This window comes from Ornithorhynchus anatinus, chromosome X1 (genome assembly GCF_004115215.2).
Source record: "Ornithorhynchus anatinus isolate Pmale09 chromosome X1, mOrnAna1.pri.v4, whole genome shotgun sequence".
NCBI lineage: Eukaryota > Metazoa > Chordata > Mammalia > Monotremata > Ornithorhynchidae > Ornithorhynchus > Ornithorhynchus anatinus.
The window spans coordinates 120,443,825-120,466,804 of record NC_041749.1 but is presented as its reverse complement, the minus strand read 5'-3'; the positions used below and the strand labels follow the sequence as shown (position 1 = coordinate 120,466,804).

The window sequence follows — 22,980 nt, the reverse complement described above, 5'->3', positions numbered from 1 at the left end:
CCTCGTTCTGTAATTAATTTGAATATCTTTCCCCCTCTCGACCATCAGGTCCTTGTGGGTAGGGATCATGTCTTCCTAATCTATTGTATTGTAGTCTCCCAAGTGCTTGGAACAGTACCGTGCACAGAGTAAGAAATCAATCGATGTGATTGATTGATAGTTTGCTTAATTAGGCAAAATTTCCATACTGCTCTTCACAACAGTGGAGTGTGGCTCTCACCAGATGGTTCCCGTTGACTCGTGGAAGGCAGCTGGTCTGGGCTACTGCTTCCTGGCTTCTTCTCTTGGATTGGCTGGGGGGTGTGTGTCTGAATGACAACTCTTGGCCTGAATTAAGTAGCCTCTGCTAATCAGGAGGACATGGTGCCCTTTAGGATTCCTGAAGTGATGTTGCAAGAGAGGGCTTCATGGGAGCTCCAGATATGATCTCTCTCCTCCCTTTCCCTCTGGCTCCTGTGTAATGGACTTTGTGTTTGAGAGTGGGATTTGCCCTAAGGGAAAGCATTTGTATATGCCATGTGCCTCCAGGAAATTCATTATGGGAAGAGACACTCATCTGCCAGTGTGATAGCAGCTTTCCTCCCATGGGGACGATCAGAACCGTCATGCACGAGTTAGGGCCATCAGGGAGCATACCTCCACTCTGAGAAGCAGTGTGGCGCAGTGGAAAGAGCACGGGCTTTGGAGTCAGGGCTCATGAGTTCAAATCCCAGCTCTGCCACTTGTCAGCTGTGTGACTGTGGGCAAGTCACTTAACTTCTCCGTGCCTCAGTTCCCTCATCTGTAAAATGGGGATTAAGACTGTGAGCCCCACGTGGGACAACCTGATTCCCCTGTGTCTACCCCAGCGCTTAGAACAGTGTTCTGCACATAGTAAGCGCTTAACAAATACCAACATTATTATTATTATTAGCAAAGCAGAATTCGCTGTGAATTCTGTAAGTCAGCTCGATTCTAATCTGTCTTTCCGGATTTGAGCCCACCGTTTCAGCCCCGGTCCCAAGATGTCACTCTCTGCAATCAGATGAGCACTTTTGCTTTGATTGTTTTGTTGTTTTTTTAACTCAACCCAAATTAGGTTGCATTCATCCTTCCATTATTCATCCAAGTTGTTGATGAATATCCTGCACCTCCTGCATCTACCCAAGCTTGGTTCATAGCAAGTTCTTAACAAATACAGCAGCTATTATTATTATATTATCATTATTAACTTCACCTATGATAGCTGTCTGCTGAATTTGAATGTGGGGAATCACCTCTGCTCAGAAATTCTTAATTCTTTTAAAAAATGTATAAATTTGTAAATATATGACTTTAATGAATTCATTTAATAAATGTGTCTACAGTCAGCCCTTGAACTTACAACCATTTCCGTACAGTTGAAACATAAGGAGGAGCCAATTTTCTCAGAGGGACAACATTATAAATGAGGAATCGGTTCCTAAACCATGGCTGGAAAACTTATTTTTGCCAAAATAGCCTAGAGATGTGTACTTATTCAGTTATAGATGAACAGTATGACTGCATTGCAGTCTTTATAATGAGTTAGAGTTTCCAAAATAAGATAGTCGACTTTAAATTCATTCAAATGGACATGTTGGCTCTCCTTGGGAACTCCTCCTGGGGATCAGACGGTAAGCTTTTTATGGGCAGAGCTTGTGTCTAGCAACTCCGTGGCATAATACTCCCCCGAGCATTTAGTCCAGTGCTCTGCACAGAGTGAGCACCTAATAAATGCCATTAATGATGATGATAACTCCCTTTCTCTCACCCCCTGCTCCACCCTCTTTAAACTTTTCCTTTTATTTCCCTGTCATTTTCATATGTGTCCCCAACCACTCAAGCCTTGGAATCCATCTCTTCCAGCCCTCTGAACTTTTCCACAGTCATCCTTTTCCCCCACCGCCTGGAGCTGTGTTTTGAAGTTTGTTTTAGTTAACAGCTCATTATGGGCAGGGAACATGTCTACTAATTCTCTATCGTCCACTCCCAAGCGCTTAGTACAGTGCTCTGCACATAGTAAGTGCTCAATAAATGCCATTGATTGATTGATTGATGCATATATGTATATATAACATTTTATTGGTATTTGTTGAGTGGCCTCTGGCTACCATGCAGCCATACTAAGTGGGTATATACAATCTCTCCTGATGGTTAACTTACTCCAAGTGTGCAGATGTAACCGAAAAACCCAACACAAATGATAGTCTCATCCATGCAGCGCACCCATAAACAGCGTCTTTTTCTGTTTTGTCACATTTGCTCTCCGCAGGACCTAAATCCTGTTTCGATTGAACTTCTTAACATCACAGTTTCCCCAAAACCTATGTGAAGAGGGAGGCACCTATCTCCAGGCTGAACTGTGTACCACTGTTCTTTTCCAACAGCTTAAGCTACCTTAAATGAGCTTATGCTATGTAGGGAATGAAAAAACGTTTCTTCTGTCCTACCTGCTTGAGTAGCCCCCATTCCATCTCCCCATACTGCAGCGGCTCCTGTATTCTGCTGTCATCCATCTTTCTCCCACGTCCTAGTGGAGCTGTAAAATGCAGAGAAATGTTTGGTGGCATAGAGAGTGATTGTTTTCCAGGTTTGTGATCCTGTCTTGCCATTCAGTGTTAGGCTTGGGTCATACTTGATGCCATTTAATAATGTTGGTATTTGTTAAGCGCTTACTATGTGCAGAGCACTGTTCTAAGCGCTGGGGTAGACACAGGGGAATCGGGTTGTCCCACGTGGGGCTCACAGCCTTAATCCCCATTTTACAGATGAGGTAACTGAGGCCCAGAGAAGTGAAGTGACTTGCCCACAGTCACACAGCTGACAAGTGGCAGAGCCGGGATTCGAACCCATGACCTCTGACTCCAAAGCCCGGGCTCTTTCCACTGAGCCACGCTGCTTCTCATCTGTGAAATCTATGGTCAGGACAACACTGTCAGCTGCCAAGGTGGTTCTGGACTGCTGCATCTCTTTAGATCTGCAGTTTGTTCTGAAATGAGTACACAACTTTGATTTTCTTCAGGCTCTGAAATGTGGTTCACAGACAGCTACAGGTCACCTTGTGTGTGTGCTTCCAGAGGACAGCCATTAGCAAACAGCTTCTTCTAAATGACTATCATGAGGATTTCAGGAGGGGGGATGCTAGTAGCCTGTGGAGTTTGAAAAACTTTGACATCATTAATAGATCTGGACTCTGGAAATTGCATACAAAATCTGACTGCCTAGAAAAATGTATTAAGGTTCTGAAACTACTTCATGGAGTCATGACTAGTCAGTTCAAAGCTGAGGGTGCCCCATCTGAATCCAGGACACAGTTGTTAGAATATGCTTCCACTCTTCTGGGAAACTCTTCCATCTCCACCAACTACAAGTATTATTGACCATCATTCAAGAATTTCTATATGCACATGGTTGAGCCCTAGGTGCTGAAGAAGCTGGAGAAGCAGCACGGTCTAGTGGAAAGAGCACTGGCCTGGGAGTCAGAAGGACCTAGGTTTAGATCCCAGCTCTGCCACTTTGCTGTGTGACCTTGGGCAAGACACTTAACTTCTCTGGGTTTCAGCTACTTCATCTGTAAAATAGGATTAAAACTGACATGGCCTGTCTCTGACCTGATTGGCTTGTGCAGTGTACATGGTAAGGACTTAACAAATAGCTTAGGAACAAAAAATTGAATGCCCTGAGCAGAGTAAGCCAGGTATATATGCAGATGGTAAGCCTAAAAAAAAACCAACAAAAAACTACCTTGCAATAATGGATCAGCCTGCATCAACAAAGGCATCATCAAAGATCATAATGGTGCTAAATAGCATCGAAGAATTCTGTTACCTAGGCAGCATACTGTCTAATGATGCAGCAATATGCCAGGAAGTAAAACAACAAATGAGGAAGTCCCACATGTCCTTTGGGACTGAGATAGCAGTGTGGTATTAGGGTCCAGATCAAACTAAAGATTAAAAGAGATGTAATGCTGTCTAACCTCCTTTATGACCATGAGCCCTGGACCACACTCAGTCCTCTTTGGCCCCTTGAGCAAGTCCCTCAATGTCACTTACAAGTCAGACTCAATATCAAGAGACAAGGCAGGATCACTAAGAACAAAGATGTGGAACAACATCAGCCTCCTACCACAGAAGCTCTGCTCACCTCAACACAGCTACCCTGAGTGGGAAAAATGAGGAGAATGACTGGTTGTAGGAGACCCACGCAGCTGCTGAATGGAGAGCTGAAATTGAGAAACTAAAGGGCAGGAGGGCAGAATGAATGTTTCAGCATTACAGAGTCTCAGGCAATATAGCATCCCAGGTGAAAACCAAAAGACAAGAGTAGTAGACAGACCACCATGGCTCACTGCAATCCGGAAAAGAGCGGCTCTTGGAGCCGAAGCTTCCCAGTCTAGCAGCATGAACCTGGGTGGCCTAGTAGAAAGATTCCGGGCCTGGGAGGCAGAGGATCTGAGTTCTAATCCTGAATCCACTCCTTACAGGCTGTGTGACCTTGGTCAAGTCACTTAACTTCTCTGTGCCTCAGTTCCCTCATTTGCAAAATGGGGGTTCAAACCTGTTCTCCCTGTTACTTAGACTGTGAGCCCCATGTGGGACCCAATTCTCTTCGATCTACCCCAGCAATTAGTACAGTGCTTGACACATAGTAGACACTTAACAAATGCCTGCCACAATTATTATTCATAAGGATATTTTATGAAAAGGAGGGAAAAGCATTTATAGTACCAGACACTGGAAGTAAGAAACATGATGGCAAAACTAAGGATATTCTATGTGTAATCATAATGTAATCAAGACCGTGGGCCTTTTCTTACTGTCAGCAGTGTCTTTTTTGAGCACCAAGGGCAAAGACCTGCTTATAAACACGCAGACACAAATATGCACACACACACACAAAGAAACCCAAGCCCAAGCAGACATCTAAACTCCAAACCAATTTCTTGGCTGTAAATTTAGGCAATAATACCTTCAGTCCACAGGTTTCACCATGGTCCTACATCCAGAGGTGACTTCTTCAAATGTTTAGAATGGTTTGATCTGGTTCTCTATTTTATCCCACAGAGTTGTATTCATAGATTCAGAGGTCTTTGATGTTACATTGTCATCTCCCCTAGTTTCTCTCCCTTGCCTGGAATGAGGTTGTATCCATCTTGCATTTTCAAGGGCTGCGTATTTATAGTTTCCTCTAGATTTTTCAGTGATATTAGAGAGGTCCTAGACCATCTTTGGTTTGGCCTGGGCCTCTTTGGTTTGGTATTCTGTCATATTCCCAAATTTGCTCTGCAGGTCGTGACATACATTTTGACAGGTTTACCAGTGACAAAAGCAGGAGGATCTGGAAGAGTTGATTTCCTGGATGGAGTCATTTTACATAGTCCCTCTCATTACTGTCAGTTAATTGTTGCTACAATCTTCCTGTTTCCCTTCTCCCATTCCCCACTCAGGCTGGCATTTGCCAATGAGCTTCTTTGCTCAAGTAGGGCAGCTGCGATGGTGTCATGGAGTTCCCGTCCATGCAGTGAAATCCCCCTGTGATGAGTGTTTTCAGATCCTTGCAGCTGTTTTTCTCACCCCAGCCCCATAGCACCTGTGCACATATCCTTATATTCTACTATTTCGTTCTAATATCTGTCTCCTTCTCTAGACTGTAAGGTCCGTGAGGGAAGGGATTGTATCTACCAACTCTCCCAAGTGCTTAATACAGTGCTCTGCACCTAGTGGATGCTCAATAAATACCACTGATCAATTGATTTCTCTGCACCAGGATCTATCCCCTGGGGGTCATAGGCTCCCCATAGAATGAAGTCAATGTGCTTTTGTTTTCAAGGCAGACTTAAATATTCCCACATGCCTCTATGTAAACCTGGAAGGCCTAAACCTGGTGACTGTGTTGTTGCAGCTCAAACCCCTAAAAACCATTGCTCAGAGGAGGAGAGAAAGGGTTCAAGTGTTTCATTATGGAATGATTAGAGAAAGCAGCCTGGTCCAGTGGATAGAATATGGACTTGGGAGTCAGAAGGACCTGGGTTCTAATCCCAGCTCCACCACTTGTCTGCTTTTAACACTTCACTACTCTGTGCCTCAATTCCCTCATCTGTAAAATGGGGATTAAGACTGTGAGCCCCCTGTGGGACAGGGACTGTTTCTGACCTGATTTGCTTGTATCCACTCCAGCACTTAGTACAGTGTTTGGCATAGAGTAAGTGCTTAACAAATACACAATAATAATAATGATTGTTATTATTATTTGCTTTGTATGAAGTCATTTTAGATTAGGCTGCTATCTGCCACCAATCAAAGCTCTCTAAAGTTCTGGTTAGCAGAGGTGGGGAATTTTTAGGGGTGAGCACATTTAGGCTGACCAGATAGCATCATAGGGGAGTAATAGGTTGGGCCATCTCTTAATGGAGGATTTTTCATTCTGGGATGTCCAGAGCAAGAACCAATGGCCAAGAGGAAGTGCATTTGATATATGTTTTCCAACAGCAGGGTTGGGTTGTATCAGCCACTCTCCCCTCCTCCAGCAGCCCAAGCAATTAGGGGGATCTGCAGAACTCTGGTCTCTTCTGCTATATACACTGTTGAAGGTCTAAAAGCCCAGTGGTGTCTAGGGAGCATTTCCTTAGGGGACCGTGCCTCCTTCTTTATTAGCCAGGGTTTTGGATCACATTTCAGACTGTAAACTGGTTGTGAGCAGGAAACTGTCTATAAAGTCTGTTATTTTGTCCTCTCCCAAGAGCTCTGCACCCAGTAAACACTCGATAAATATCATGGGTTGATTTCAATTAGCCTTTTGGGAGAGGGGGTTCAATGGGTGCCAAAGGGTGAACAGAGCCCACCAAAGAACCATTCTGGAGCAGCCACCCATGTCCTACCTAGGTGGTCCTCAGCTACCTCCAATCAATCAATCAGTCAGTGGTATTTATTGAGCACTCACTCTATGCAGAGCACTGTATTAAGTGCTTGGGAGATGACAATAGAAAAGAATTAGCAGACACATTCCCTGCCTATAACAAGATAACAGTCTAGAGGACTCACAGGAAAAGTGGCTGGATGGACAGAAGTCACCAGGACCAACAGTTGACACCAATATTTGAATGTTTATGCTCCAATTAGGAACTCAGGCAACACAAATTGAAGTACTTATTTTTAAATTATTTGCAGAACATTTTAATGAAATAAAAATCTGAAGTTTATCATTTACATTTGCATATTCAAATGCATTTGAATTTGCATATTCATTTCAATGCATGACTAGGTAAAGCCCCAGATGATCCATATTTAAGAAGAAGGAGCCCGGGGGTGGTTGAGAGGGGCAAAAGAAGGGAGAGAAAAGAAGACCCATCGCTCAATCAGTTTTCCTTTGGAAATTGGAAGTGACTCTAATTTTGTGACAACTCAGCCTTGTATTCTATTTTTTGTTTCCAATTATGTACCTTGAGATTCTATTGAACTGGTGTAAGTGAAAAATAATAACTGAATCTCAATCAGTGAATACTCCAGTTGAATGCAGAATTGGCATGTCCACTAAAGGGCATTGGGAAATTGAAGAATTTTCAGAGAGAATAATAATTAGAGTTCCCTATGTGTGGAATGTGAATAATGATCGGTTCAATCATGATTAGCAATTTATTCCCCACAAGATTCCCAAAGAGAGATCAATATCATTTGCTCCTTTATTATCATTGTTAGAAATAGCAAACTTGTTGTAATCTGTGCTAAGGTAACATATCGGCTACATGAATCGTGTTGACGGTCATGGTGACCGTTGCCCCATTCACAGCTAAACCAATTGATGTAGAAAGTGCTGAAAAAAAGCAGGTGTTACAGAGAAATGATACTGGAGCCCTGAAGCATTACTATGTGGCCCAAAGCTCCGCTTGCCTTCAGATGCTCAGGTGGGAGAATCACTTGCAGTGATCAGGAGTAAAAATTACTTAAACATTTTGCTGCTCTTCTACTGCACTCACGATTGACAATAATGATAATAATAATGATAATTGTGGTGTTTAAATGCTTACTGTGTGCCAGGCACTGTACTAAGTGCTGGGGTGGATGCAAGCAAATCGGGTTGGACACAGTCCCTGGCCCACATAGGGCTCAGAGTCTCAATCCCCATTTTTACAGATGAGCTAACTGAGGGCCAGAGAAGTGAAGTGACATGCCCAAGGTCACAAAGCAGACAATAGGTGGAGCCAGGATTGGAACTCATGACCTTCTGACTTCCAGGCCTGTGCTCTATCCACTACGTCACGCTGCTTCTGCCTCCCTGTTTCTCTGACAGTCACAACAAGTTGCTTGCAGAAGCAGTGAGGCCTACTGGAAGAAGCAGAAGCCTAGAAATCAAAGGACCTGCTTTCTAATCCTGATCCGCCACTTGTCTGCCAGGTGACCTTGGGCAAGTCATTTATGTTCTCGTAGAACACTTCTTGACACATAGCACATAACAGATGCCATCATTATTATTCTCTGTACCTCAGTTCCCTCGCCTGCAAAATTTGGGATTCAATACCCCTTCTCTCTCCTACTTAGACCGTGAGCCCTATGTGTGACCTGATTATCTTGTATCTATGCCAGTGCTTAGTACAGTGCTTGACACATAATGAGCACTAAACAAATATCACAGTTAGAATTATTATTGCAGGGATCATTAGATTTTCAACCATCTGAATATCCATTCATCCATCCTTTGTTTTTTCTTTTGGTAATTAAGTACTTATTCTCCCAAACACTTAGTACAGAGCTCTGCACATAGTATGCACTCAATAAATACCATTCATTCATTCATTCAATAGTATTTATTGAGCGCTTACTATGTGCAGAGCACTGTACTAAGCGCTTGGAATGTACAATTCGGCAACAGATAGAGACAATCCCTGCCCATTGATGGGCTTATAGTCTAATTGGGGGAGACAGACAGACAAAAACAATAGCAATAAACAGAATCAAGGGGATGTACATCTCATTAACAAAATAATTAGGGTAATAAAAAAATATATACAATTGAGTGGACGAGCACAGTGCTGAGGGGAGGGGAAGGGAGAGGGGGAGGAGCAGAGGGAAAGGGGGGTTTAGCTGAGGGAAGGTGGGAGGGGTAGAGGGGCAAGCAGAGGGAGCAGAGGGAAAAGGGGAAGCTCAGTCTGGGAAGGCCTCTTGGAGGAAGTGAGCTCTCAGTAGGGCTTTGAAGAGGGGAAGAGAGTTAGTTTGGAGGAGGTGAGGAGGGAGGGCATTCCAGGACAGCGGGAAGACGTGGCCCAGGGGTTGACGGCGGGATAGGCGAGAACAGGGGACGGTGAAGAGGTGGGCGGCAGAGGAGTGGAGCGTGTGGGGTGGGGAGTAGAAAGAGAGAAGGGAGGAGAGGTAGGAGGGGGCAAGGTGATGGAGAGCCTTGAAGCCCAGAGTGAGAAGTTTTTGTTTCGTGCGGAGGTTGATAGGCAACCACTGGAGGTTTTTAAGAAGGGGAGTGATATGCCCAGAGCGTTTCTGCAGGAAGATGATCTGGGCAGCGCAATGAAGAATAGACTGGAGCGGGGAGAGACAGGAGGAAGGGAGATCAGAGAGAAGGCTGACACAATAATCCAGCCGGGATATTATGAGAGCCTGTACCAGTAAGATAGCCGTTTGGGTGAAGAGGAAAGGGCGGATCTTGGCGATATTATAAAGGTGAGACCGGCAGCTCTTGGTGACAGATTGGATGTGTGGGGTGAATGAGAGAACTGAGTCAAAGATGACACCGAGGTTGCGGGCTTGAGAGACTGGAAGGATGGTCGTGCCATCCACAGTGATAGGGAAGTCAAGAAGAAGACAGGGCTTGGGAGGGAAGATAAGGAGCTCAGTTTTGGACATGTTGAGTTTTAGGTGGCTGGCAGACATCCGGGTAGAGATGTCCTGGAGGCAGGAGGAGATACGAGCCTGAAGGGAGGGGGAGAGGACAGGGGCAGAGATGTAAATTTGTGTGTCATCTGCATAGAGATGATAGTTGAAGCCGTGAGAGCGAATGAGTTCACCAAGGGAGTGAGTGTAGATGGAGAACAGAAGATGGCCAAGAACTGACCCTTGAGGAACCCCTACAGTTAGAGGATGGGAGGGGGAGGAGTAGCCTGTGAAGGAGACCGAGAATGAATGGCCAGAAAGATAAAAGGAGAACTAGGAGAGGACGGAGTCCATGAAGCCAAGGTGAGATAAGGTGTGGAGGAGAAGGGGATGGTCTACAGTGTCAAAGGCAGCTGAGAGGTCGAGGAGGATTAGGATAGAGTAGGAGCCATTGGATTTGGCAAGAAGGAGGTCATGGGTGACCTTTGAGAGAGCAGTCTCGGTAGAGTGGAGGGGTCGGAAGCCAGATTGGAGGGGGTCCAGGAGAGAATGGGAGTTAAGGAATTCTAGGCAGCAAGTGTAGACGACTCTAGGAGCTTGGAAAGGAAGGGTAGTAGGGAGATAGGGCGATAACTGGAAGGGGAAGTGGGGTCGAGAGAGGGTTTTTTTAGGATGGGGGAGAGTGGAGAGTGAGCGGTTAAAGATAGAAGTTAAGGAGGGGAGGAGGGAAGGGGCGATGGTTTTTATAAGGTGAGCGGGAATGGGGTCCGAAGCACAGGTGGAGGGGGTGGCACTTGCGAGGAGGGTTGATTAATTTATTACCAGACATTATACTAAGTGCTGGGGTAGTTAGAAAGTAATCAGGTTGGACACAGTCCATGTCCCATATGGAGCTCACAGTCTTAATCCCTATTTTACAGGTGAAGTAACTGAGGCACAGAAAAGTTAAGCGACTTGTCCAAGGTCACACAGCAGACAAGTGGCAGGGCCAGGATTAGAACCCAGGTCCTTCGGACTCCCAGGTCCGTGCTTTATCCACTAGGCCACACTGCTTCTCCTTCCTTCCATGGTGAGGAATAACACCCCTAGTTTTTCCTTTTCATCCATTCTGTCAATCTAGATTGCATCCTGGACCACTCATTCATGAAAGTCCTCAAACTCTTCTTGAAACTACTGATAGTTTCAATCTGCACAATATCCTATGGTAACTGAGCTCAGATAGGGACAGGGTCTGTGTCTGATCTGATTGCATCCCATCTACCTCACATAGTAAGTGCTTAACAAATACCAAAAAACAAACCAACAGACTTTGATTGAGGTGCCTTAGCTCTCATCTCCCCAGCAAACAATTAGAATAAAGATAATAAGAACTGTGGTGTTTGCTAATCATGGGAGTAGATAGAAGATAAGCAGGTCAGGCACAGTCCCTGACCCACAGTCTGAGAAGGAGATCATGTATTGAATCCCCATTTTGCAGATGAGAAAATTAAGCCCAGAGAAGTAAAATGACTTGCCCAAGGTCACCCAGCAGACAAGTAAGCCTGGATTAGATCCCAGGTCCTCTGATTCTTACACCTGTACTCTTTGCACTAGGCAACACTGCCACTGATAGACTGTAAGCTTTTCCTTAGATTGCTCCTTCTGTGCAGCAGTTGTGCTTACCATTAGTGCTCTCCAAACAGTAAGCATTCAAGAAATACCATTAGTTGATTATAAAAAGCTGTCTTTTTATCACTAAACTTTTATCAAGTGACCCATTCAATTCCCTAGTTGGCTTCTCAGTGGAAAGAGCCCGGGCTTTGGAGTCAGAGGTCATGGGTTTGAATCCCGGCTCTGCTACTTGTCAGCTGTGTGACTGTAGGCAAGTCACTTAACTTCTCTGTGCCTCAGTTACCTCATCTGTAAAATGGGGATTAAGACTGTGAGCCCCACGTGGGACAACCTGATTCCCCTGTGTCTACCCCAGCGCTTAGAACAGTGCTCTGCACATAGTAAGCGCTTAACAAATACCAACATTATTATTCTTTTAATATTGGGTCTGGCATCTTTTAAAGCCCTGATTGCATCTGATCTGCCACTCTTCGGAGAAAGAAAAGCTTTGTGATTTTTAGAGGAGACTTACTCACCAATCAGGTACCCAGGATTTTCATTCTAATGCCCATTTCTTCTTTTTCAGGCGAGTCCATTTTACCAGAGCCTCTATTTTTTTTTAAACCAGTTTTCTCAATCCCACTAGGTCACATATTTTTAGCTAATCCTTTCAGCTCTTTCTTAACTAAGCACCACATTTCTTTATAGTTCCCTTTTCTTAAACTTAATATCCTTATGTGGGTTTTCTTTTTTGGCCTTCCTTTCCCAGAAAGAACATTACATTTAATCAAGCTGTGGTCATTGTGCTCACTGCTCTTCCGTACCAGAATCTGTCCAGTATATTTTCATTACCTTTCCTTGAGTGTTCTAGGATGAGTAGGTCTAGAAAAGTCATTTATTTTCTCCAGAAATCTTACCTCCCATGCGCATACTAAGGGCCTAGTCAGGCAACATAAGTGAGGATAATTGAAGCCTTCCATTTTCAGTGTATACGCTAGTGTGATGTCTTCCTGCTTGCTAAACTTCATCCCGAACATGTGGTCTGCAGAACAGTCCCTTGACAATATTTCTATGGAAGATGTGAAAAATTAGGTTCCACAGGAATTGCATGACATTCCTCTTATCTGGGAAGATTGTCATGCTGATTCTGTTGGGCCATTCCCATGGGTGTCGGCCCATCCTCATCTCTCCTGTGGAGGTTATAGCTGGGTAAGGCCTCACCTTCTCAACTCCAGTGGACAGCTGGCGGTGTTGATACAGCCCACGACCTCTGAGTGGTCAAGATGAGGTGGGGCTGCCTGGACCTGGGCACCCCTTTCCCCCGTCAACCCCAGAGAAGGCTGAGAGGAGCAGCAAAGGATTATGGGGTATGCTTTATTTGGGTGAAAGTGACGACCCTGATGACAATATTGATGGCATCCAAGCATCAGGCAACATGAGGCGGCATCCAAGCACGAGGTGAAATTCTTCTAAGCAGTGTTCGCCATTCAGAGGTGGAAGATTTAAGAGCAGATGCCATTGCTTAATGATTTCAAAATTCATCTGTCAGGTCCTGGCTATGTAAACTGAGAGGAAACAGGAGGCAGCTTCATGGACATAAAAGGTCTTCAGTGCTGCTCTGTGGGACAGATTCCAGGCAGCTGAAATCTGGGAATCTACTGCTTAGATATGCCTTGCAGATGAGGTTCTGGAATAGCCACATACCTTCAAACCTGCATAAAATAGGAACAAGGTACCGCCCAATCTCTTGCTAGGGGAATAGACTTGGAATTTCAATGAGGTATGTGCAGTAGGAGTAGTAGTAGCAGGAGTAGTAATAGTTGTAATATGAGTAGGAGTAGTCATAGTACTAGTAATATGTTTGAGCACTCACTGGGTGAATTGCTCTGTGCTAAGTACTTAGAAAAGTCTAACCTTCATTCATTCATTCATTCATTCATTCATTCATTCAGTTGTACTTATTGAACATTTGCTGTGTGTAAAGCACTGTACTAAGCCCTTGGGAGAGTACTATAGAAAAATAAATGGGCACATTCCCTGCCCACAATGAGCTTACACAGGGAACTGACACATTCTCTGCCCACAAGTAGCTTGCATTCTTACAGGGAATGTGTAGTTCGTGTCTCTTCTTGCAGACCAAGCATAAGCAACTCCATGCTGCACCTCCACCTTCCAGCAAGACTCTTCAACAGAGAACAAAAGACTGTGAACAAAGTCATTTCTCGGTCAGACCGATAGGCCTTAGGACTCAGGATTCTGTCTCTTACAGAAGGGCAGCCTGGCATAGAGGATAGAGCCCAGGCCTGGGGGTCAGAAAGGTCATGGGGACTAATCCTGGCTCTGTCACTTCTCTGCTGTGTGACATTGGGTAAGTCACTTCACTTCTCTGTGACTCAGTTACCTCATCTGTGGTTGAGAATGTGAGCCCCACGTGGGGCAGGGACTGTGTCCATCCCAATTTGTTTCCACCCCAGCACTTAGTATAGTGCCTGGCACAGAGTAAGCACTTACCTGATACCATCATCATCATTATTATTATTATTCTTACAGGGGCCACAGGATTCATTCACCAAACAATTATTGGTATTTGTTGAGTGCCACTGTGTATATATGCAGAGCAAGGTATTAAGAGCTTGGGTAAGAAGAGTAGAAGCAAAAGATATCAACCCTTTCCTCAAGGAGCTTATGCTCTAACAGGATTCAGTTCCATCATTCAGTTCATTCAGGATGCTTCTAACAGGATGCTTGGAGCAGGGCTTGGGGTAGGAATTCCCACCCTCGATCCATGGCTCTGAGTGGTATGGTAGGAAAGCAGGTTGGTGGGTGAAGGCATAAGAGCCAATAAAGCTGGTAGATCTATTCTCCTGTCCTGCTGAAAAATGGACAACCCCAAATTATGTGGAATTAATTATTATATTATAAATTAATTATAATAATAATTATGGTGCTTGTTAAGCACTGTTCTAAGCACTTGGGTTGGTACAAATTAAGCGGGTTGGACACAGTCCCTATCCCACATGGGGGTCACACTCTTCACCCCATTTAACAGATGAGGGAACTGAGTGCCAGAGAAGTGAATTGAGTCCCCCAAGGTAACACAGAATAAGCGTGGCAGAGCCAGGACTAGAACCCAGGTTCTACTGACTTACAGGTCAGTACTCTATCCGCTAAGCCACACTGTTTTTTTGGAACATCTGCCTGTCCCTACCCACTTTGTTCCATGGGTCATCTAGTACTGGCAAGGGACCAGTGAACATCCCTATCGTTTCCTTCTGTATTCCTGAGTGAGAACCATGGTATCCATGTATGCTCCTGGTGGGTAGAGAACACATCTACCAACTCTGCTGTCTTCTCTTCTCCCAAGTGCTCAATAGAGTGCTCTGCGCATGGTAAGTGCTCAGTAAGTACCACTGACTGATTGATTCTAACTTCTCTTGAGGCTCAGGTGGTTTTCAACCTGAACAAATTGATGTGGTAACAAATATCAAATGTTTACCCCCTACTGTGTGGAAAAGGGTTTCCTTTTGTTTGCTTCGATCCTACTGTCAGACAAATCTTAGCTGCTCTCCAGATACAAAGACTACACTATTGATGGTGAGATCTTTGTGTTTCCTCGATGCATCTGTGCGTGCTCAAAAAGGTTATCAGGCATGCTCGGATCCTTAGATAAAAATATTGCCTCTTGTTGCACAGTTGAATTTGTCACCTACAGTGCCTTAGGCTGTTTTAGTTTCTCCCTTTAGGGGCCCATGATCTTCCCGCAACCTCTATTCCTCACATGTCTGGTCCAGAGAAAGAAAGTGTGAAACAACAAGCTCTGCTTCTCTTCAGTGGCTGCCCACAAATCCTGTTGCAGTGGGATTTGCCACATGTAGAAGCAGTGTGGCCTAGTGGAAAGAGCACGTGCCTGGGAGTCAGAGGACCTGGGTTCTAATGCTGGCTCCACCACTTGCCTGTTGTGTGACCCTGGGCTAGTCACTTCACTTCTCTGGGCCTCAGTTACCTCCTCTGTCAAACGGGGTTTCCCACTGTGCGCTATATGTAGGTCAGGGACCGTACCCACCCAGATTATCTTGCATCCACCCCAGCACTTAGTACAGTACCCAACACATAATAAGCACTTAAAAAGACCAAAATTATTATTATTATTATCATTATAACATAATAATAAATGCTTAACAAATACTATAAAAAATAAGAGATAAATAAAAATCACACCTTCTTTGGGCTGGAAATGTGAGGAGTAGAGGCTGCAGAAAGATCTTGTATACCAAGAAAGTGTGTGGACAGGTCAAATACCAAATTGGCATTCCTCAAGTACCACCACAACAGGATAGGCGGTGAACACCAATTTGGTATTTGACTCTCTAAATGATTTCGGTAAACTTCAATCAGGTCTCCCTTGAGACTTCATCTTTCCAGACTCACCTGTTCAGTCTCTTCTCCTTCGAGCTCTTCTCCATCGTCCTGCTCATCTTACAAGCCAAACCTGAAGAGACAAATGCAAGGAGCATCTGATTCAGTCTCCTATCCATGAGGCTGCACTCCTGACGATTTGGAAACCTCAGCCTGCCTATATTTCATTTGGTTCTATTCAGAGACTTACCCTTCTCAGAAGGTGTGACTTTTTTTCATGCAATTTCTTTGTTTTGTTAACAGTACCACGGATAAATAAATAACAGGAACAGCGCTATAATGGAGGAGCAGCGGGTTAATTAGGGAGATGAGTGGAGAGTGAGTGTCTTCCACCCTGCTGAGCACCTGCTGTCTAGTTAATTCCTGCAGCAACACTGGTGTCTGCTTCAGGAATAGCCTCCTGCTGCTTTCCCAGCTCCAAGTACTATAAAGAAGGTGTCCATGGGGAGGGAAAGCAAATTATATAAATTGAATTTATTACTAATCAGTTGGTGCGATGATGTGTTTGCAAGTTTCAAGTTTTATGATCTAAATAAGAGCGGCAAAACTGAGTTTGACTTTGCCTCGCGTGGTGGCCTTTTTGACCAGGCAGAAAGAAATTCCTTTCTAGCTGATATAGATGGTTCCCTGGGGACTGGAGAGAGAGTGAGAAGCTTCTGGGGAGCGAGGTTGAGTCAGTGAAGAAGATGCGGTCTGCCCCCTCCGGCTTCACCTCGTTCAACCCATCCTATCCCACAGGGCAAAGCATCAGAGAGCTTTTCCCTCTTTAGACAGGTTCTTTGTTGTCTCTCTTCTTTTCCCCTTCCTTTGCGCCGAGGAGATCCAAAGACCTCTAGTTAGTGCTCACTCTCTTTCCACTGTGATTCCTGCCCAAAATAGCTCTCCCACAGGCCTGGCTCTCTCTTTCTTTACACCACAGTTTCTGCAGCCTCTTCCCCTGCCTGCCTGTCATTGGATTGGGTTCCTTCGGCCCCTCTCATTTTGTAGAGAACCTATCCCCCCTCAGCCAGAATTCTCCTGGGAGCCAAGCGGGCAAGTGGGAATCTGGCAAAGTTCTGTGGCCATGGGCGGGTTGCCGGGGCTCAAAATTAGACTGAGGTTCTCTTCCATGTCTGTCACTTGGTCAGGTAAAGTTGATTCCATCGGTCAATGGCTCTATTGCTCTACTGAGTGGAGACCAGGTGAATCTGAGAAATGCAACATAGGTAACCTGGTTCTTGGGGTGCTTTGCTGCCTTCTCTCCTGGTCCCATCCTCTTACTCCCCATTCCTGTTCTCCTCCCTTCACCAGAGGCCCCCAAGGCCCAGGCTAGGCTTCAAAACCCCGGGGACAGCAGGTAGGGAGAGGCTGGCAGTCCCAGGGAAAGCAGGGGACTCTGCCTTAGCACCATCCTTATTCTTTTTGGTCCAGGAAGGAAGGGCCAGGGTAATCCTGAAGTACTAGGATAGTACTCCAGAATATTCTCAGTTTTGCCCAATCAGAAAAGGTCTGCATGGGCTCTCTTTGCCCTCCCTGTCGCACCTGCTACTCTGAGTGGCCTTCCCCAACTACTGCCAGAGGCTTAGGACCTCTGGGTCCTTCATGTCCTGGCCGTGTCACAAAATGTAGCAGGTCACCGAAGATGTTTAAAGAGAAGGAGGCAGTCAGAAAGGGTTTAGGAGGAGGTTTAGTCTGCCCTGCCTCTTAACTCCTTGCTTAGTCCCTTAGAGGGATGTCACTCTTTTCCCCTCATCAGTAGGGTGGCAAATCATTCTCATTTGATTCCCTGGTGGCGGCCAAGTTATTAACCGATCTGTCCCTGTCCAAAATGGATACGGCAGCAGATGCCTTCGCCTGATGTTTTTATTTTTAAAAACCCATTCTACCTTCGCTTTGGCTCCCGCTGCTGAATTCCATGGCTGGAAGCAGCGCCCGTATTCCCAAGGAAGGGGAATGAAATAGCATTGGAGCAGATGGAGGCTAGGGGTTCCCCTGAAACAATGAGCTAAATTTAGGTGGCCTTGGAAAGTGGTGCTGATGACATCATTCCATGATGCTGTGTGTCCAGCATCACACATGTGTGGCTCTGGTATCCTCAAGGACCGCTATTGGCCATCCTTTGAGCAGGATTGAGATACAGCTCATTGATTATCCAGGTAAATCTATGTATGTTTAATCGCCTTCAGTCTGGAGAGGTGTAGCCACTGAAAGAGCGATCCTGTCCACACAGGCGCGTGAGGCTGAAAAGACCCAAACTCTCATGTACATCATGCACACATAGAGGTACTTCTTTACTGCACTGATGTTTGTACTACTTGCTGGATCTGTCTCTGTGTTTGAGCCTGCCCCTTGCTAACCTAAACTTCGCGAAGCCTCAGCTCAGGGAGAGCAGCCCCTCTCCCTCCTGCTGCCCTCCAGGCAGGTCTGTCCCCTGCAGGAGTCTCCCGACATCCCCTGTTTCAGGAGAGCAGCCCATCTCCCCACTGTTGCCCACAAGACTGGTCTGTCCACTGCAGCGGTTTCTCACCAATCCACTGTTCTGCAACATCGTTTGAGATTGTCCTTTGCCATGTCGTTAAATTGTTCTTTCTCCCCTCCCCTCTCCACCAACTTGTGTGTGCCCCTTTCTAGCATATGCCATAAAACTGCTGTTCAGCTCTCCTCCCCTCATCCATGCTCACCCCATGTCCCTCTCAGGGGAGATGTGTGACTGTGAGCACTGGCTCAGTATAGGTGAGCTGCCTATGTCACTGGATCTCATTGATCTTGTCCTGCCATTTGATGTAGAGTGTGGTTTATAGGTGAAGCTGGTGAAACTGCTGAAGAAGCCGGATGTGTCTTCCCTAGAAGGAATCGGTCTCCAGGATACATGGAAGGCTGGACAGCACCGCAGCCTTTAGAGGCCTTCAACTTGGTAGGAAGCTTGATGTGCCAAAGTGCCCAAACTCTGGCAATCTCCCAAGAGCCATGCTGGCCTTTTGGATTTTTTTTTCTGACTACTCTGTCTATCCATGCATTATTGGATAGCGTTCTGCCTAGCAAACAGAATTTGGTGACCACAGTGAGTGCTGGAACCATCATCCTCATCACCATCCTCATCGACATCCTCACCATCATCATCATCCTCGTGAGTATTTTTTGAGCACCTGCTGCATGCTTTGTAACATTCAAGATTTGAAGACACACTCTCCACATTCCAGGAGCTTAGACTCTAATGAGAAGAATTTTTCCAGGTGCTGCCTGGTATGTAACGTCAATTTTCTTCATGTTTCTGGTCAATCAATCTACCGCTCTGAGCTGAATTGGCCAAGTGACTCATTATCAGGTGCACAAGCATAATTCTCACTCACGGCATTGATTCGATGACTTGTTTCAAAGAGTTTCTGTGATACTGACAGCCTGTTGAGTTGGAAGAGTTTCCCAATGTTTCTAGGTTTCTCAGCATGTTGTTACTCTAGTTCTAGCTCCCTCATTAAATCCTCAAGCATGGTGGGCTCATACAGGATGACCGAACTGGGCTGAACACACTCGGACTCAACCGTAAATCCCATCAGGAAGCAAGCTGAGAACATCTAGAGAATCATGTCTGCTTAAAAGTTGCCCAATCCCTGTTATGTTAATGATGTAAAATGATTTGGTAAAATCTATGGAAATGATTATAGATGTTTGGGAGCTGTTCTCTGCACTGTTCCTGTATCTGTCAGGCTGCAAAGATCATATCTGCTCTGTCGGAAACCCCTCCCTTGACATTAGTGATGTGGATAATTAGAGTCGCCCGTCAGAAATGACAGGTGAATACCAGTCCTGAGACTTCGGGAATCGAGAACCTGCCCAGAGGGTTGACTGTGTTCTTTGGGAGTCCGTTCAGAAGGATTCTGGTTAAAATCTGGCCAGCAATCAAGAGAAGTGAGAAGCTGCCTTCGTTTCCACAAGTGGTGATGTGGCCGCATTTTTGAAGTCTTGTGGTATTTCTTCAGCATTCCGTACCTTGAGGAAGAAGAGCTTGTTCAGACATCAAGCGATTAAGTCCCCCTGGCTTGTGGTTTTCTGAGGGAACACCATCGGCTCTGGGTGCCTGATCAGTGTTAGGTTCTCAAAAGTTGGCAAGAGTTAAGGCCCAAGTCCTCCCATTTTGACCAGTTTTCACTTCTTCAAGGGGTCTTCTCTTTGAGCATGGAAGGTGTGTCCTTGCCATCAGTGTAAAGTCCCCTCTTTGTCTGTGATGAGGGTGATTCTATCTGTACTTTTCAGAGGTGCTGGGGTAGCGTGTTTGGGGCCAAATCAATTGTTTCTTTAGTGACAAGTAGAAGCTTAGTTTGAACCTGTCAGCATATTCCTGGATCACTTCAACTTTTCCGTGCCACTACAAGTCATCCACATTTCTTATCTTGAGCTGCATGGCCTATTACAGATTTGTGCAGGCCTCCATTTTGGCTTTAACCTTGAGAAGCCAGAAGGCACTGTTGAGACATTTCTTGCTTTACTGCACGTAGTTTTTAATCTCTAGGTAATTTTCAAACAATCAATAGCTTTTCTTGAGTGCTTACTCGGTTCACTAAATGCTTGGGGGCGAACAATAGACTGAGTAGTCACGATCCTGCCCTCATGGAGCTTACAGTCTGCCATGTGCAGAGCACTGTAGTGAGAGCTTGGGAGAGAGCAATAGAGTCAGCAGACACAATCCCTGCCTTCAAAGAGCTTACAGTCCAGTGTATGCAGAGCACTGCATTGAACACTTGAGAGAGGACAATAGAGGCAGTAAACACAATCCTGCCCTCAAGGAGTTTACAATCTGGAGGGGGAGAAAGACACTAAAACACATTCCAGGGAGGGTGAGTCTCATCAACTCAGGCTGGAGGGGGTCTCCTGGCCATAGCCACGCTCCTGTGTTTCCGTGTTCCCAAAGGATGATTGGCTATACTGATACTGGAGATTTGGAGATTATGACCCAGTGATCCCTCATCTCTGTGCATGGCTATATTTAGACCTTGCGTCCATCTCTCTAAACTGTGAGCTCCTTGTTAGTATGAAACCTGTCACAAATGTGTTGTACTGTACTCTCCCCAACCCTTAGTACAATGTTCTGCATACAGTAAGCACTCAGTAAATACCCTTGAAATACCATTGATTGATTCATGGTGCCTTGGTCTTTGGGGAGATTCAAAAGACGGGTGGGGATGACAACCTGATGTCGGGCCCATTCTCTGAGCAAACTTCTTTCCAGTTTTCAGCATCACACCCTACCAGTGCATGAAAATCTCCCATGATGGTCAGGAGCTGCTACAATTACCTTGTCCTGGGTCTTCCCAGAGTCTAGCTTTCTTGTATTTGTTGTGGAGGTTGTGGGGTAGTCTGAGATGATGCTGGTAATGGAACACTTTTGCTTTAGTGGTAGGGGATAGGGACATCAGGTCATCATTTATGTCTCTGGGTGGATTCAGACGACCAGAGACTAAGATCTGTCTGATTGCAAATCCAATACCCGCGTGATGGAGCTCTGAAGACAGGAGGTGTCTCCAGGAAAAGGGGTCCCTGGTGCCTGTCTCCGGGAGCTGGCCTTTATCGGGTACTCTAGTGTGGCTCAAAGTCATGATTTCCAGGCTGTGTCTGGCCAGTTCACAGGCAGTGAGTGCCATCTTCTTTGAAGGCAACTGTTGTTTTCCTCATCACGTAGCAAACTGCTGTTCCACATCATAATGGTAATTTCTTTCTATACAATAGTGTTTTGTTTGTTTTCTGTAGTGCTGAAAGACTGTCCTCTGGTACTGTCCTCTGGTAACATAGTTTTGAGTCCCGATGACTCGATTTTTAGGGCCCACTTCTAGCCCCTTTCTCATTTGGGGCGAACAGTACATTTAGGACTGCACAGACACCCAAGGTGTTACCTCATTAGTGTTAGAGCAGACAATATTCTGAGCCATGCACTGTCATAGAAGTTTTGTTTAAGATTGAGAATGGGGGAATAGGGATGATATCCTCCAGTCGGCGGGGTAGGTGCTTGTGATGGTTTTCCATTAGTAATGACGACTTGCGCTGAGTCATCTACACTCTTTCATCTGGTCTCCTGATGTGACCAGTCACACTCCTGAACCGTTGGCTGGTGGGGGTTGCGGGGTGGAGTCTGATCCCGTGGACCATCTCTGTGGACCCTCTGCAGCAACAGACTGTGCTGTGTCCTCATCCACCTTTTAGGCTTTTATTGAATATGGCATTCATTTCCGCAGGGAAGGGCACTGGACTCCTTTTGGTACTCCCCATGTGAATGTTCTCATAGAGTCTATTTAGGTTATGTGCGCGTAAGATTCTTGGACGTACATTGGCCCATGGGTGGCTGGAAAAATGGTTAACTGGAAAGCTGACAAAGATTTAGAAGGATAATAGGGGATGGAGAAGGGGAAAGATTACTCAAATGAGGAAGAACAAACCATAATTCAACTTCAACTCATCTGTCCACAGATACTTCGGTCAAGGAGGGCTGTAACCCATTAAAAGAAAAAATAAAATCTACTGGGACTCCTTTCTAGGGTCCAACCCCCCAGGAAAGCATAAACCTTTGGGATTGAGAGGACATTACTGACAGTAACAGGGTAACAGGGTCACACTAGTGGGGCTGATAGGATCAATGCATAACCAACCGTCCCTTCCTCATCAAAGGCACAGAACAGATAAGTACTCGCTCCTCTGCTGAGGCCATTTTCATTCCTCCCAATTTGGGTCCTGATCTTTGGACACATCAGTTCTCAGAGAGGCACTCCTGTGTGACCTGGGGCAAGCCACTCAAGCTCTCTGGGCCTCAGTAGCCTCATCTTAAAATGGGATCAGAAAAAAACCCATCTCCTTCTGCCTCACAGGGAGGTTGGGAAGATAAAATGATAAAATCTGATGGAAAGGCACTTTGGAAAAAGGAAAGTGCCTGACCAGTTCAAGACTTAATTATTTTGATGCTGAATTGCGATATGCCAGGGTGATCGGTCTTCTTCTGCTGTCTCCCAACTGTCCATGGCTATGCCACATTGTTTGACCCATCCTTGTGTCTCTAAAACGTTTCTTCTGTCCATCCTGTTTACGGTTTCCCCATTTCAGCTCACCATACAGCAGCTGTTTGGGTATCCTGCTGTCGTCCATTCTCCTAACATATCCCGCTCAGCGAAGGTGTGATGTGACGAGCATTGCTTTC

At 45.5% G+C, this 22,980-nt stretch overlaps 1 protein-coding gene across 3 annotated transcripts in view; it reads left to right on the top strand.

Moving 5' to 3' along the window:
• Window positions 1-22,980, top strand: part of CDH8 (cadherin 8) — a 368,100-nt gene that overhangs the window by 319,680 nt on the left and 25,440 nt on the right. The window lies entirely within an intron of this gene.